At 39.9% G+C, this 13998-nt stretch overlaps 1 protein-coding gene and 1 pseudogene across 7 annotated transcripts in view; both read left to right on the top strand.

Moving 5' to 3' along the window:
- The window catches only part of BICC1 (BicC family RNA binding protein 1), a 329904-nt gene that overhangs the window by 202156 nt on the left and 113750 nt on the right, over positions 1–13998 (top strand). The window lies entirely within an intron of this gene.
- On the top strand, positions 2877–5074 carry LOC129480510 (protein FAM133B-like; annotated as a pseudogene).

Below are 13998 nucleotides of genomic sequence, written 5' to 3' on the forward strand. Positions count from 1 at the left end.
ATTTTCCCTTAACTTAGAAAGGAAACAAATTTTCAGTGGAATAGAGAGGTAAGAAAGTAAGTAAAAAAGTGAAAACATCAACAGAAAGACAAGCCAGAGACAGGGAGAAAATATTTGCAAAAGACACATCTGATGAAGAACTGTTACTCAAAATATACAAAGAACTTTTTAAAACCTAACAATAAGAAAACAACCTGATTTTAAAAGTGGGTCGAAGATCTTAACAGACACCTCACCAAAGAAGATATACAGATGGCAAATAAGCATGTGAAAAGATCCTCAACATCATGTATCATTAGAGTTGCAAATTAGAACAGTAAGATATCACTGCCTACCTGTTAGAATGGTTGAAATCTCAAACACTGACAACACCAAATGCTGGTGAGAATGTGGAGCCGTAGGAACTCTCATTTATTCTTGGTGGGAATGCAAAATGGTACAGCTACTTTGGAAGATGGTTTTGCAGTTTCTTGTAGAATTAAACATGCTGTTACCATATGATGCAGCTGTCTCACTCCTTGGCATTTATCCAGGGGAGTTGAAAACTTATGTCTGCTCAAAAACCTGCACATGGAACAGATGCTTATAGCAGCTTTATTCGTAATTATCAAAACTCGGAAACAACCAAGATGTCCTTCAGTAGGTGAATGGATAAATGTGGTACATTGACACAATGAAATATTATTCAATGCTAAAAAGATATGAGCTATCAAACTATGAAAGGGCGTGGAGGATTCAATCTTAAATACATTATACTAAGTGAAAGAAGCCAGTCTGGAAAGTCTACATACTTTATGATTTCAACTCTAAGTCATTGTAGAAAAAGCAAAACTTTGGAGACAGTAAAAAGATCAGTGGTTATCAGGGACTTCGTGGGAGGGAAAAATAGGCAGAGCACAGAGCATTCTTAGGGCAGTGAAATTATTCTGTATGATTTACAATGGTGAATATATGTCATTGTACATTTGTCAAGGCCCATAGAACAGGTTTTGAAGTTGATGTGATGTTGACAGTGCCCGGGGAGGCTGTGCCCGTGTATAGAAAGCAGTGTATGGGAATTCTCTGTACTTTCCACTTGATTTTGCTCTGAGCCAGAAACTGCCCTGAAAAATAAAGTCTATATTTAAAAAAATAGTCATAGATACTAGACACAGCATTTTAATCAGTATTTTAAAATATACTATATGCAAAGACAATATTATATGATCAAGAATAACTCCTTAATGTATAAATTTAAAAGCACCATAAAATCTCTTAAGAAACAATCAGAAGTTTTATAAAATTTTAAAAAAGGAAAGTGAGGAAAATGCCCAAATTAAACAGTAAAACACACCCAGTATATTCAACACCAGGTGACGACTGGACCGGGTCTGGATTTTTCTTAGCTTTCCTGACTCTGTGACTGCTGCTCTCTTGCTTTCTTGGGCTCCTTCTCCCTCAATCTTCCTGTTTCCAGAACAGATGCTTTTATGTCCTCTTGCCTGTGGTGACATCCCAGGATCCCTTCTGTCTGCAGTTTTTTCTTACTTGTTAAACTGTATGAGGAGGAAGGGAGAAAATATTGATTATTTACCTGTTTTGTAGTAGACATTATAATAGATGCCTGTTGTAATCTCTTTTAATCCTTACAATAACCCACATGAAGGAGTGTTATTGTCCCCATTATATATATTAATAACTAATGTGAAAGATGATATAATTTGTTGAAGGCCACTGAATTGTAAGTGATGTAGTTCAGATATAAGCCTTGGTTTCAAAATTCAAGACACGGTAATCTCGTCCATTCTGTAAGAAGCAAGCACATAAGTGCTAATGATGAGTGTTTGGTCACACACAAAAGATAAAGATTTACTAACACATTTATTTAAGAAAACTCAGACTTAAGCTACATTTGGTTCTTAAATATCTTCTTCAAAAAGAAAGGCAATCTTGGGTAATTCCTTACCTGACTTTTGGAAGTGTGCTGGACCTCTGTCTTTTAAAAATGTTCAGCCTACGTTTATTTTTATTATTCTTGTTCTTCATGGTATCTTTCTTTCCTTTTCTCCTTTTTTGAGATCCATTAAGGATTTTACTGTGATTTATAAACTTTCTTCTGGAATGGTGGTTCTGCACCTGAGGTGATTTTATTCCACAGGGATCATTTGGCAAAATCTGGCGACATTTTTCATTGTTACAGCTGGGAGAGGGTGCTACTGGCATCTAGAGGGTAGAGACGAGGGCTGCTGCTAAACTTCCTACCCTGCAGAAGACAGCCACCTCAACACAAAATTATCTAGCACAAAAGGCCAGTAGCTCAAGGTTGAGAAATGCTGAACTAGAGGAGTGGGCTTATTATCATAGCACTGGATTCCCATTAGAATCCATAGTGTCTTCATAGCACTGGATTCCCGTTAGAACATTTCATGCAGCCTGGTGCGTCAATTACCTGGCTTCCTTTTTTGTAGCATTGGCATTAGAATATAGTTTAGTGTGACTACAGAAGGAAGAAAATACATATGTAACAAAATAGGCGAACTGACAGAATTTTGGTAAAAGAGATGAAACATAGTAGGGTGATAGGTCTACACATTTTAAAAGCCAGTTTGCAATCAGTGTTGAATTTTATAGTTTAATTGTGCAACTTCAACTGTTTATTTATTCTCCATGAGGGTTTCACGTTATGCCTTTGTGCCTGCTTCAGTGCTGGGGGACAGACCTTCTACTCTCCTGGTTCATGTTGCCTCTGTCTTCCATTCCTCTTTGCTGGAATGTGTAGTTGTGATAACTGTGACAATTCCTAAGGTTTCTGACAGTTTTTGAACACCACAATGGTGCTGTAAATTCCTGTCTTGGCCAGGAGATAGACACCACATTTTGATGGTTTCTCAAACCATGTGTGACCTTTTCCTGGTTTTCCTCTGTTCTGTCAGTCATGGCATGGCTGGACAGAATTCAGGGACATCTATCAGGCCTCTCAGGAGCAATTAAATTATTTTCATGAAGGCATTTTGCAGTTGTAAACAATATTGAAGCCACTATGTGGCATTTCTCATTAGCTAAAAAAAAAAAAAGATAGTGGCAATGATACAGGATTATCTGAATCGATAATTAGCCAGGCATGGTGGCACACGACTGTAATCCCAGCTACTCAGGAGGCTACAGCAGGAAAATTGCTTGAACCCGGGAGGTGGAGGTTGTAGCCAGCCGAGATCTAACCACTGCACTGCAGCCTGGGCAACAGAGCAAGACTCTGTCTCAAAAAAAAAAAAAAGATGAAAAATAATAATTAGGAGGCAGAATAAACAACATCTTGGTTTTTTCAAAGTCCTTTTTATGCCATTAAAGTGTGGCTTGTGGTTTATTATTACATTTTTATGCAACCTTGGTACTGACATTTTTATCAAAAGATATTGGAGAGATTTCAGGAATGAGGAGTTACATTCCCTTTACATCTTGTTGCCAGAAATTACTCTTAAGCAAAATAAATTCTGCCTGAAATAAAAATAAAATGAGAACACAGCATATGCGTGTTTTTGGCTCTGTGATCTATGCAAATAGTTATGCATTAACTCATTTATTAAAATGGGCTTATTCTACACACACATTTCTACCATCGGATTTTTCTTCTTAAAAAATAACCAGAGCCGAGTGGGGAGGCGGCAAGAGGACCTGCGGCGGGCCCTCTTCGGCCGTCTCTCCGGCCCGGTTTCCCCCGGCGTACCACTGTGCGCTCAATCCAGCACCATGGGGAAGCGGGACAGTCGGGTGGCCTATATGAACCCAATAGCAATGGCGAGATCAAGGGGTCCAATCCAGTCTTCAGGGCCAACAATACAGGATTGTCTGAATCAACCAAGGCCTACCTGGGAAGAAGTAAAAAAGCAACTAGAAAAGAAAAAGAAAGGTTCCAAGGCTTTGGGTGAATTTGAAGAAAAAATGAATGAGAACTGGAAGAAAGAACTGGAAAAACACAGGGAGAAATTGTTAAGTGGAAGTGAGAGCTCATCCAAAAAAAGACAGAGAAAGAAAAAAGAAAAGAAGAAATCTGGTAGATATTCATCTTCTACTTCTTTAAGCTCTGATTCTTCCAGCAGTTCTTCTGATTCTGAAGATGAGGATAAGAAACAAGGAAAACGGAGAAAGAAAAAAGAACCGTTCACATAAATTTTCTGAAAGCTCCATGTCAGAAACTGAATCAGCCAGTAAGGATAGTTTAAAAAAGAAAAAGAGGTCAAAAGATGGAACTGAGAAAGAAAAGGATATTAAAGGACTCAGCAAAAAGAGAAAGATGTATTCTGAAGATAAACCTTTATCATATGAGTCCTTGTAAGAATCAGAGTATATTGGGGAGGTGTGAGCAAAAAAGAAGAAAAGCGGTGAAGAATGAGAAAAAGCAACAGAAAAAACAAAAAAGAATAAGAAACAATTGTTCTCGCTCCTCTTTGCCAATACTGTGCTTTCCTGTCCTAGGCCAATCTAAATAGTGAAAAAACAAAAAAAAAAACAAAAAAAAAACCCCTCATGTTGTCACATGCACTTTCCTAATAGAAAAGTTGAGCATTGTTTAATCTGTTTGTGGAACACTTATTTGTATCACTCTGTGAATTGTTTGCCCTTCCCTTTTGTTGGTTTATTCATATTCTTTCCCTATTTTAGTGAGTTGTTATCTTAGTTCATTTTGGCTGCTATACCAAAATACCTTAGCCTGAGTAATTTGTAAACAATAGAAATTTATTGCTTCCAGTTCTGGAGACTGGGAAGTACAAGATCAAGGTGCTGGCAGATTTGGTGTCAGGGCCTGTTCCTCATAGGTGGTATACCTTCTATGTCTTCACATGGTAGAAGGGGCAAAAAACTTCCCTCACATCACTTTTATAAGGGCACTAATGCTATTTAGGAGGATGCAGCCCTCATGACTTAATCACCTTCCAAACTCCTCACCTCTTAATACTGTCAGCATTGGGGAAAGGTTTCAACATAGGAATTTTGTGGGGATATAAACATTCAGACTGTAGCACTTGTTCATCTTTTTTTTCCTAGTAAAATTAGACTTTTAAATTGTTTTTTCTACTGTTTAATTGTCTTGCCTAAACTGTTCCTTCCTCACCACCAATGCTTATTTACAAGTAATTGATGGATAATTTCTATATCAAACTAGAATGAAATGAATTGACTTTAAATACTAATAATGTGTTAATTTTTATTTATTTTTATTTATTTATTTTTATTTTTTATTATACTTTAGGGTTTTAGGGTACATGTGCACAATGTGCAGGTTTGTTACATATGTATCCATATGCCATGTTGATTTCCTGCACCCATTAACTCGTCATTTAGCATTAGGTGTATCTCCTAATGCTGTCCCTCCCCCCTCCCCCCACCCCACAACAGTCCCCGGAGCGTGATGTTCCCCTTCCTGTGTCCATGAGTTCTCATTGTTCAATTCCCACCTATGAGTGAGAACATGCGGTGTTTGGTTTTTTGTCCTTGCGATAGTTTACTGAGAATGATGTTTTCCAGTTTCATCCATGTCCCTACAAAGGACACGAACTCATCATTTTTTATGGCTGCATAGTATTCCATGGTGTATATGTGCTACATTTTCTTAATCCAGTCTACCGTTGTTGGACATTTGGGTTGGTTCCAACTCTTTGCTATTGTGAATAGTGCCGCAATAAACATACGTGTGCATGTGTCTTTATAGCAGCATGATTTATAGTCCTTTGGGTGTATACCCAGTAATGGGATGGCTGGGTCAAATGGTATTTCTAGTTCTAGATCCCTGAGGAATCGCCACACTGACTTCTACAATGGTTGAACTAGTTTACTGTCCCACCAACAGTGTAAAAGTGTTCCTATTTCTCCACATCCTCTCCAGCACCTGTTGTTTCCTGATTTTTTAATGATGGCCATTCTAACTGGTGTGAGATGGTATCCCACTGTTGTTTTGATTTGCATTTCTCTGATGGCCAGTGATGATGAGCATTTCTTCATGTGTTTTTTGGCTGCATAAATGTCTTCTTTTGAGAAATGTCTGTTCATGTCCTCTGCCCACTTTTTGATGAGGTTGTTTGTTTTTTTCTTGTAAATTTGTTTGAGTTCATTGTAGATTCTGGATATTAGCCCTTCGTCAGACGAATAGGTTGCAAAAATTTTCTCCCATTCTGTAGGTTGCCTGTTCACTCTGATGATAGTTTCTTTTGCTGTGCAGAAGCTCTTTAGTTTAATGAGATCCCATTTGTCGATTTTGGCTTTTGTTGCCATTGCTTTAGGTGTTTTAGACATGAAGTCCTTGCCCACGCCTATGTCCTGAATGGTATTGCCTAGGTTTTCTTGTAGGATTTTAATGGTTTTAGGTCTAACATATAAGTCTTTAATCCATCTTGAATTAATTTTTGTATAAGGTGTAAGGAAGGGATCTAGTTTCAGCTTTCTCCATATGGCTAGCCAGTTTTCCCAGCACCATTTGTTAAATAGGGAATCCTTTCCCCATTTCTTGTTTTTGTCAGGTTTGTCAAAGATCAGATAGTTGTAGATATGTGGCATCATTTCTGAGGGCTCTGTTCTGTTCCATTGATCTATGTCTCTGTTGTGGTACCAGTACCATGCTGTTTTGGTTACTGTAGCCTTGTAGTATAGTTTAAAGTCAGGTAGCGTGATGCCTCCAGCTTTGTTCTTTTGGCTTAGGATTGACTTGGCGATGCGGGCTCTTTTTTGGTTCCATATGAACTTTAAAGTAGTTTTTTCCAATTCTGTGAAGAAAGTCATTGGTAGCTTGGTGGGGATGGCATTGAATCTATAAATTACCTTGGGCAGTATGGCCATTTTCACGATATTGATTCTTCCAACCCATGAGCATGGAATGTTCTTCCATTTGTTTATATCCTCTTTTATTTCATTGAGCAGTGGTTTGTAGTTCTCCTTGAAGAGGTCCTTCACATCCCTTGTAAGTTGGATTCCTAGGTATTTTATTCTCTTTGAAGCAATTGTGAATGGGAGTTCACTCATGATTTGGCTCTCTGTTTGTCTGTTATTGGTGTACAAGAATGCTTGTGATTTTTGTACATTAATTTTGTATCCTGAGACTTTGCTGAAGTTGCTAATCAGCTTAAGGAGATTTTGGGCTGAGACAATGGGGTTTTCTAGATATACAATCATGTCATCTGCAAACAGGGACAATTTGACTTCCTCTTTTCCTAATTGAATACCCTTTATTTCCTTCTCTTGCCTGACTGCTCTGGCCAGAACTTCCAGCACTATGTTGAATAGGAGCAGTGAGAGAGGGCATCCCTGTCTTGTGCCAGTTTTCAGAGGGAGTGCTTCCAGTTTTTGCCCATTCAGTATGATATTGGCTGTGGGTTTGTCGTAGATAGCTCTTATTATTTTGAGATACGTCCCATCAATACCTAATTTATTGAGAGTTTTTAGCATGAAGGGTTGTTGAATTTTGTCAAAGGCCTTTTCTGCATCTATTGAGATAATCATGTGGTTTTTGTCTTTGGTTCTGTTTATATGCTGGATTACATTTATTGATTTGCGTATGTTGAACCAGCCTTGCATCCCAGGGATGAAGCCCACTTGATCATGGTGGATAAGCTTTTTGATGTGCTGCTGGATTCGGTTTGCCAGTATTTTATTGAGGATTTTTGCATCAATGTTCATCAAGGATATTGGTCTGAAATTCTCTTTTTTGGTTATGTCTCTGCCAGGTTTTGGTATCAGGACGATGCTGGCTTCATAAAATGTGTTAGGGAGGATTCCCTCTTTTTCTATCGATTGGAATAGTTTCAGAAGGAATGGCACCAGTTCCTCCTTGTACCTCTGGTAGAATTCAGCTGTGAATCCATCAGGTCCTGGACTCTTTTTGGTTGGTAAGCTATTGATTATTGCCACAATTTCAGAACCTGTTATTGGTCTATTCAGAGATTCAACTTCTTCCTGGTTTAGTCTTGGGAGGGTGTATTTGTCGAGGAATTTATCCATTTCTTCTAGATTTTCTAGTTTATTTGCATAGAGGTGTTTGTAGTATTCTCTGATGGTAGATTGTATTTCTGTGGGATCGGTGGTGATATCCCCTTTTTCGTTTTTTATTGCATCTATTTGATTCTTCTCTCATTTCTTCTTTATTAGTCTTGCTAGCGGTCTATCAATTTTGTTGATCTTTTCAAAAAACCAGCTCCTGGATTCATTAATTTTTTGAAGGGTTTTTTGTGTCTCTATTTCCTTCAGTTCTGCTCTGATTTTAGTTATTTCTAGCCTTCTGCTAGCTTTTGAATTTGTTTGCTCTTGCTTTTCTAGTTCTTTTAATTGTGATGTTAGGGTGTCAATTTTGGATCTTTCCTGCTTTCTCTTGTGGGCATTTAGTGCTATAAATTTCCCTCTACACACTGCTTTGAATGTGTCCCAGAGATTCTGGTATGTTGTGTCTTTGTTTTCGTTGCTTTCAAAGAACATCTTTATTTCTGCCTTCATTTCATTATGTACCCAATAGTCATTCAGGAGCAGGTCGTTCGGTTTCCATGTAGTTGAGCGGTTTTGAGTGAGTTTCTTAATCCTGAGTTCTAGTTTGATTGCACTGTGGTCTGAGAGACAGTTTGTTATAATTTCTGTTCTTTTACATTTGCTGAGGAGAGCTTTACTTCCAACTATGTGGTCAATTTTGGAATAGGTGTGGTGTGGTGCTGAAAAAAATGTATATTCTGTTGACTTGGGGTGGAGAGTTCTGTAGCTGTCTATTAGGTCCACTTTGTTTAGAGCTGAGTTCAATTCCTGGATATCCTTGTTAACTTTCTGTCTCGTTGATCTGTCTAATCCTGACAGTGGGGTGTTAAAATCTCCCATTATTATTGTGTGGGAGTTTAAGTCCCTTTGTAGGTCACTGAGGACTTGCTTTATGAATCTGGGTGCTCCTGTGTTGGGTGCATATATATTTAGGATAGTTAGCTCTTCTTGTTGAATTGATCCCTTTACCATTATGTAATGGCCTTCTTTGTCTCTTTTGATCTTTGTTGGTTTAAAGTCTATTTTATCAGAGACTAGGATTGCAACCCCTGCCTTTTTTTGTTTTCCATTTGCTTGATAGATCTTCCTCCATCCCTTTATTTTGAGTCTATGTGTGTCTCTGCACGTGAGATGGGTTTCCTGAATACAGCACACTGATGGGTCCTGACTCCTTATCCAGTTTGCCAGTCTGTGTCTTTTGATTGGAGCATTTAGCCCATTTACATTTAAAGTTAATATTGTTATGTGTGAATCTGATCCTGTCATTATGATGTTAGTTGGTTATTTTGCTCGTTAGTTGCTATAGTTTCTTCCTAGCCTCGATGGTCTTTACAATTTGGCATGTTTTTGCAGTGGCTGGTACCGGTTGTTCCTTTCCATGTTTAGTGTCTCCTTCAGGAGCTCTTTTAGGGCAGGCCTGGTGGTGACAAAATCACTCAGCGTTTGCTTGTCTGTAAAGTATTTTATTTCTCCTTCACTTATGAAGCTTAGTTTGGCGGGATAGGAAATTCTGGGTTGAAAATTCTTTTCTTTAAGAATGTTGAATATTGGCCCCCACTCTCTTCTGGCTTGTAGAGTTTCTGCTGAGAGATCAGCTGTTAGTCTGATGGGCTTCCCTTTGTGGGTAACCCCACCTTTCTCTCTGGCTGCCCTTAACATTTTTTCCTTCATTTCAACTTTGGTGAATCTGACAATTATGTGTCTTGGAGTTGCCCTTCTTGAGGAGTATCTTTGTGGCATTCTCTGTATTTCCTGAATCTGAATGCTGGCCTGCCTTGCTAGATTGGGGAAGTTCTCCTGGATAATATCTTGCAGAGTGGTTTCCAACTTGGTTCCATTCTCCCCATCATTTTCAGGTACACCAATCAGACGTAGGTTTGGTCTTTTCACATAGTCCCAAATTTCTTGGAGGCTTTGTTCATTTCTTTTTATTCTTTTTTCTCTAAACTTCCCTTCTCTCTTCATTTCATTCATTTCATCTTCCATCAGCGATACCCTTTCTTCCAGTTGATCGCATCTGCTACTGAGGCTTCTGCAATCTTCACGTAGTTCTCGAAACTTGGCTTTCAGCTCCATCAGCTCCTTTAAGCCCTTCTCTCCATTGGTTATTCTAGTTATCCATTCTTCTAATTTTTTTTCAAAGTTTTTAACTTCTTTGCTATTGTTTTGAATTTCCTCTCGTAGCTCAGAGTAGTTTGATCGTCTGAAGCCTTCTTCTCTCAACTCATCAAAGTCATCCTCCATCCAGCTTTGTTCCGTTGCTGGTGAGGAACTACGTTCCTTTGGAGGAGGAGAGATGCTCTGCTTTTTAGAGTTTCCAGTTTTTTTGGTCTGTTTTTTCCCCATCTTTGTGGTTTTATCTACTTTTTGTCTTTGATGATGGTGATGTACAGATGGGTTTTTGGTGTGGATGTCCTTTCTGTTTGTTAGTTTTCCTTCTACCAGACAGGACCCTCAGCTGCAGGTCTGTTGGAGTTTACTAGAGGTCCACTCCAGACCCTGTTTGGCTGGGTGTCAGCAGTGGTGGCTGCAGAACAGCGGATTTTCGTGAGACCACAAATTCAGCTGTCTGATAGTTCCTCTGAAAGTTTTGTCTCAGAGGAGTACCCGGTTGAATGAGGTGTCAGTCTGTCCCTACTGGGGGGGGTGCCTCCCAGTTAGGCTGCTCAGGGGTGAGGGACCCACTTTAGGAGGCAATCTGTCCGTTCTCAGATCTCCAGCTGCGTGCTGGGAGAACCACTACTCTCTTCAAAGCTGTCAGTCAGACAGGGACATTTAAGTCTGTGGAGGTTCTTGCTGAGTTTTTGTTTGTCTGTGCCCTGCCCCCAGAGGTGGAGCCTACAGAGGCAGGCAGGCCTTCTTGAGCTGTGGTGGGCTCCACCCAGTTGGAGCTTCCTGGCTGCTTTGTTTACCTAAGCAAGCCTGGGCAATGGCGGGCGCCCCTCCCCCAGCCTCGTTGCCGCCTTGCAGCTTGATCTCAGACTGCTGTGCTAGCAATCAGCGAGACTCCGTGGGCATAGGACCCTCCAAGCCAGGTGCGGGACACAATCTCCTAGTGTGCCGTTTTCCAGGCCCGTTGGAAAAGCGCAGTATTAGGATGGGACTGACCCGATATTCCAGGTGCAGTCTGTTTCCCCTTTCTTTGACTAGGAAAGGGTACTCCCTGACCCCTTGCGCTTCCCGAGTGAGGCAATGCCTCGCCCTGCTTCGGCTCTCGCACAGTGCGCTTCACCGACTGTCCTGCACCCACTGTTAGGCACTCCCTAGTGAGATGAAACCGGTACCTCAAGCAGAAATGCAGAAATCACCCGTCTTCTGTGTTGCTGGGGCTGGGAGCTGGAGACCGGAGCTGTTCCTATTCGGCCATCTTGGCTCCACCCCATAATGTGTTAATTTTTAAAGGACTATAGGAAAGTATGTATTAACATTAAGGCCATTGGATTTCCAAAATAAATTATCTAAAGACTAGGTCCTCAAGATTAATAGCATGGAAATATGTGTGTGTGTGTGTGTGCACACGCACGTGCGCTTATGAGTGTGTTTATGTGCGTGCATGTTTGCCCTGATATGAGAATTACTTACTGTGTTATACAGTAGTCATTGAATTTCTGAGTTTTCTTGGTATAACAGAAAGATGATACAATAAGTTGTTTGGTTTTATTTCTATGTGTTGGGATTTGAATTCTAATTTTAGGGTAAAATTTCTGAATTTTTTCTAATCCATTATATTCAAGGGAAGGAGGACATATAAATTTCAGTATGTTATTTTGAATTGGCTTATATTCCATTTCTACTTTGTCTCCATTTCTAGAATGGGATCCATATGTAAAAGTATTTAGTTTTTGGTATAGTTTACTTTCTCTTTAACACTCAGTTTAATTAACTGAGAACAAAATTCACCTTCTGTGCTGTGCAATTTCAGAGGTGCCAAAATAGCACCTTATATTAAAAAATATCCTGGAAATATTTTTGAGTGCTTTGAATAAAGTTTCTCCAGCAACATTGATTTATATTTTGTTCCTCAACTCATTATGCTACTTTACACCTGGGTTGTGACTGCTGTGGAAGGGCATCCTCCACCCTCCCTTTTCCAACTGGCCAACTCCTACTCATCCTCACACATCCGTCCCAGGTGGCATGTCTTCCTGGAAAGCTTCACACACGCCTCCAGATGGAGCCTAACACTCTGTTTCTTGCACCAGCTCAGCACCTTATTCATGTTTACATTTGGGCACTTTTCATGCTTGTATTGCATCAGCCTAGACTTTTCCCTTTTCTTTGGACTTTGAGCTCATGGACCTATGTCAAAGACCAATATGTCTTATTCCCTTCCATGTATGCAGTGCCTGCCAGAAAGTTGGAGTGATAAATTATGAGTTAAAGTTTACATTATCATTAGATTTAGGATAAATTTGAAGTTAATTCAATAGTTATTTAAGTTATTCTGTTATCTTTTGAATAACTTTTGAGAAAGTAAAAAATGGCCCTGGCAGCTGACAGGCCGCAATGTTCCCAACTGAACATAAATACCTCTTGCAGAATATAAATAATCAGACAAGCCTACTTCTTGAGTATGTCTGAAACAAGACTGAAAAAGGACCCTCTCCAACCACACACGAAAGTAATTAAACATCCCTCTCTTATGACTGACATGAATGATTGCTTCTTCTTTACCGATGATGACTCCAACTCAGCTTTAATCCTCTGCTTTCTAGATTAAATTTGCCAAGATAATCAATGAATTGTCCCTACCTCCTGACAGCTCCCAATCCAAACCTGGCCTCTAGTTTCTTAATCCTTTCTTGGAATCACCGAAAACAAACTGAAATAGAGAATCCTAAGTATCCACCAGTTTCTTAAAATTCTCCAATTACTTTGGTGTACTCTTTCTTGCTGTAGTAAGTGAATGAAAGCTCAATTTATTTACTGCAAGAGTGTTCCTGGTGGTTTTTGATTAGTGGGCACTAGAGTCAGTGTTGGAGTAATTTAAGAAAGAAACATTTATCTCAGTCTCTGCCCTTTGGATACTTAGAGTTTGCCTGGGGATTCTGGCCCTACTTGCTTTAAATAAACCTTTAAAATGGCATTGTTTGCCATCAAGACTAGAGTAGAGGAGGAGAAGAGTGCAAGTCACAGCTAAGGAAAATATTCCTTAAGTATTGATAGTTTCTAGTGTGGATCTCAAAGGGCTGGGGCATTCTGTGTGGGAAAGGCTGAGAGCTGGGGAGAATCGTTATGTGTTACAGGAAGAGAGGAGACTATTTTTTGAAAGGGAAAGTATTTGAAGAGTTGGTGGCCAATAAGGTTGGACAGGTAGAGGAGATCAGTGACAGCCGGTGACCTTGTGAGAACTCATTTACAGACAGCGAAAATCCTGTGGTTCAGGTGGACACAGGAGATAATTAGTAGGAAGGGGTTAAAATACTGAAAGATGAGTATAGTAGGTCGTATTTGATGACAGGAGGATCAGAGAGTCTTTTTTGAAAGATGAGTCAGCAGGACATGGTAACGTGATAAGAGCAAGGAATTGGGTGGTGGGCTGCTGTAGCAGATGCTTTTGATACGGTCTTGGCCCACCTGTGAGTTCACCCACAGTGGACATCTCCCATGCATGCCAACAGTTTTCCATCTCAAGGGCCTGATCTGTGCTTCTCTACCGGAGCACATTGTCAGCCCTGTGGAAACTTACTCTTGCTGCAGTGCAGCCTTGAAGTATAACCTTTACTCAGCGAAGGGCTGGAGTCAGAAAACAAATGCCCATTTTCCCCTTCTCTTTGTGGGACAATTCTGAAGCACATTATTTATGTCTTTTCAGAACATCCTAGGGACATTGACCCCCAGCAGGAATGCTCCATACCACCCCCTTGCATGGTTTTTCTCTCTCCCCAGTCAGGCTTTCCTCACTTCCTAACTTATGCTCCCTGGGATCATCTCCCCAATTCACTATGCCACACTAACCCATGTTCTTATCTCAAGGTGACTTTTGGGGGAATCCAAACTAAGACAGGTATCTTG

Source organism: Symphalangus syndactylus, chromosome 4 (assembly GCF_028878055.3).
Source record: "Symphalangus syndactylus isolate Jambi chromosome 4, NHGRI_mSymSyn1-v2.1_pri, whole genome shotgun sequence".
In the NCBI taxonomy this organism is placed as follows: domain Eukaryota; kingdom Metazoa; phylum Chordata; class Mammalia; order Primates; family Hylobatidae; genus Symphalangus; species Symphalangus syndactylus.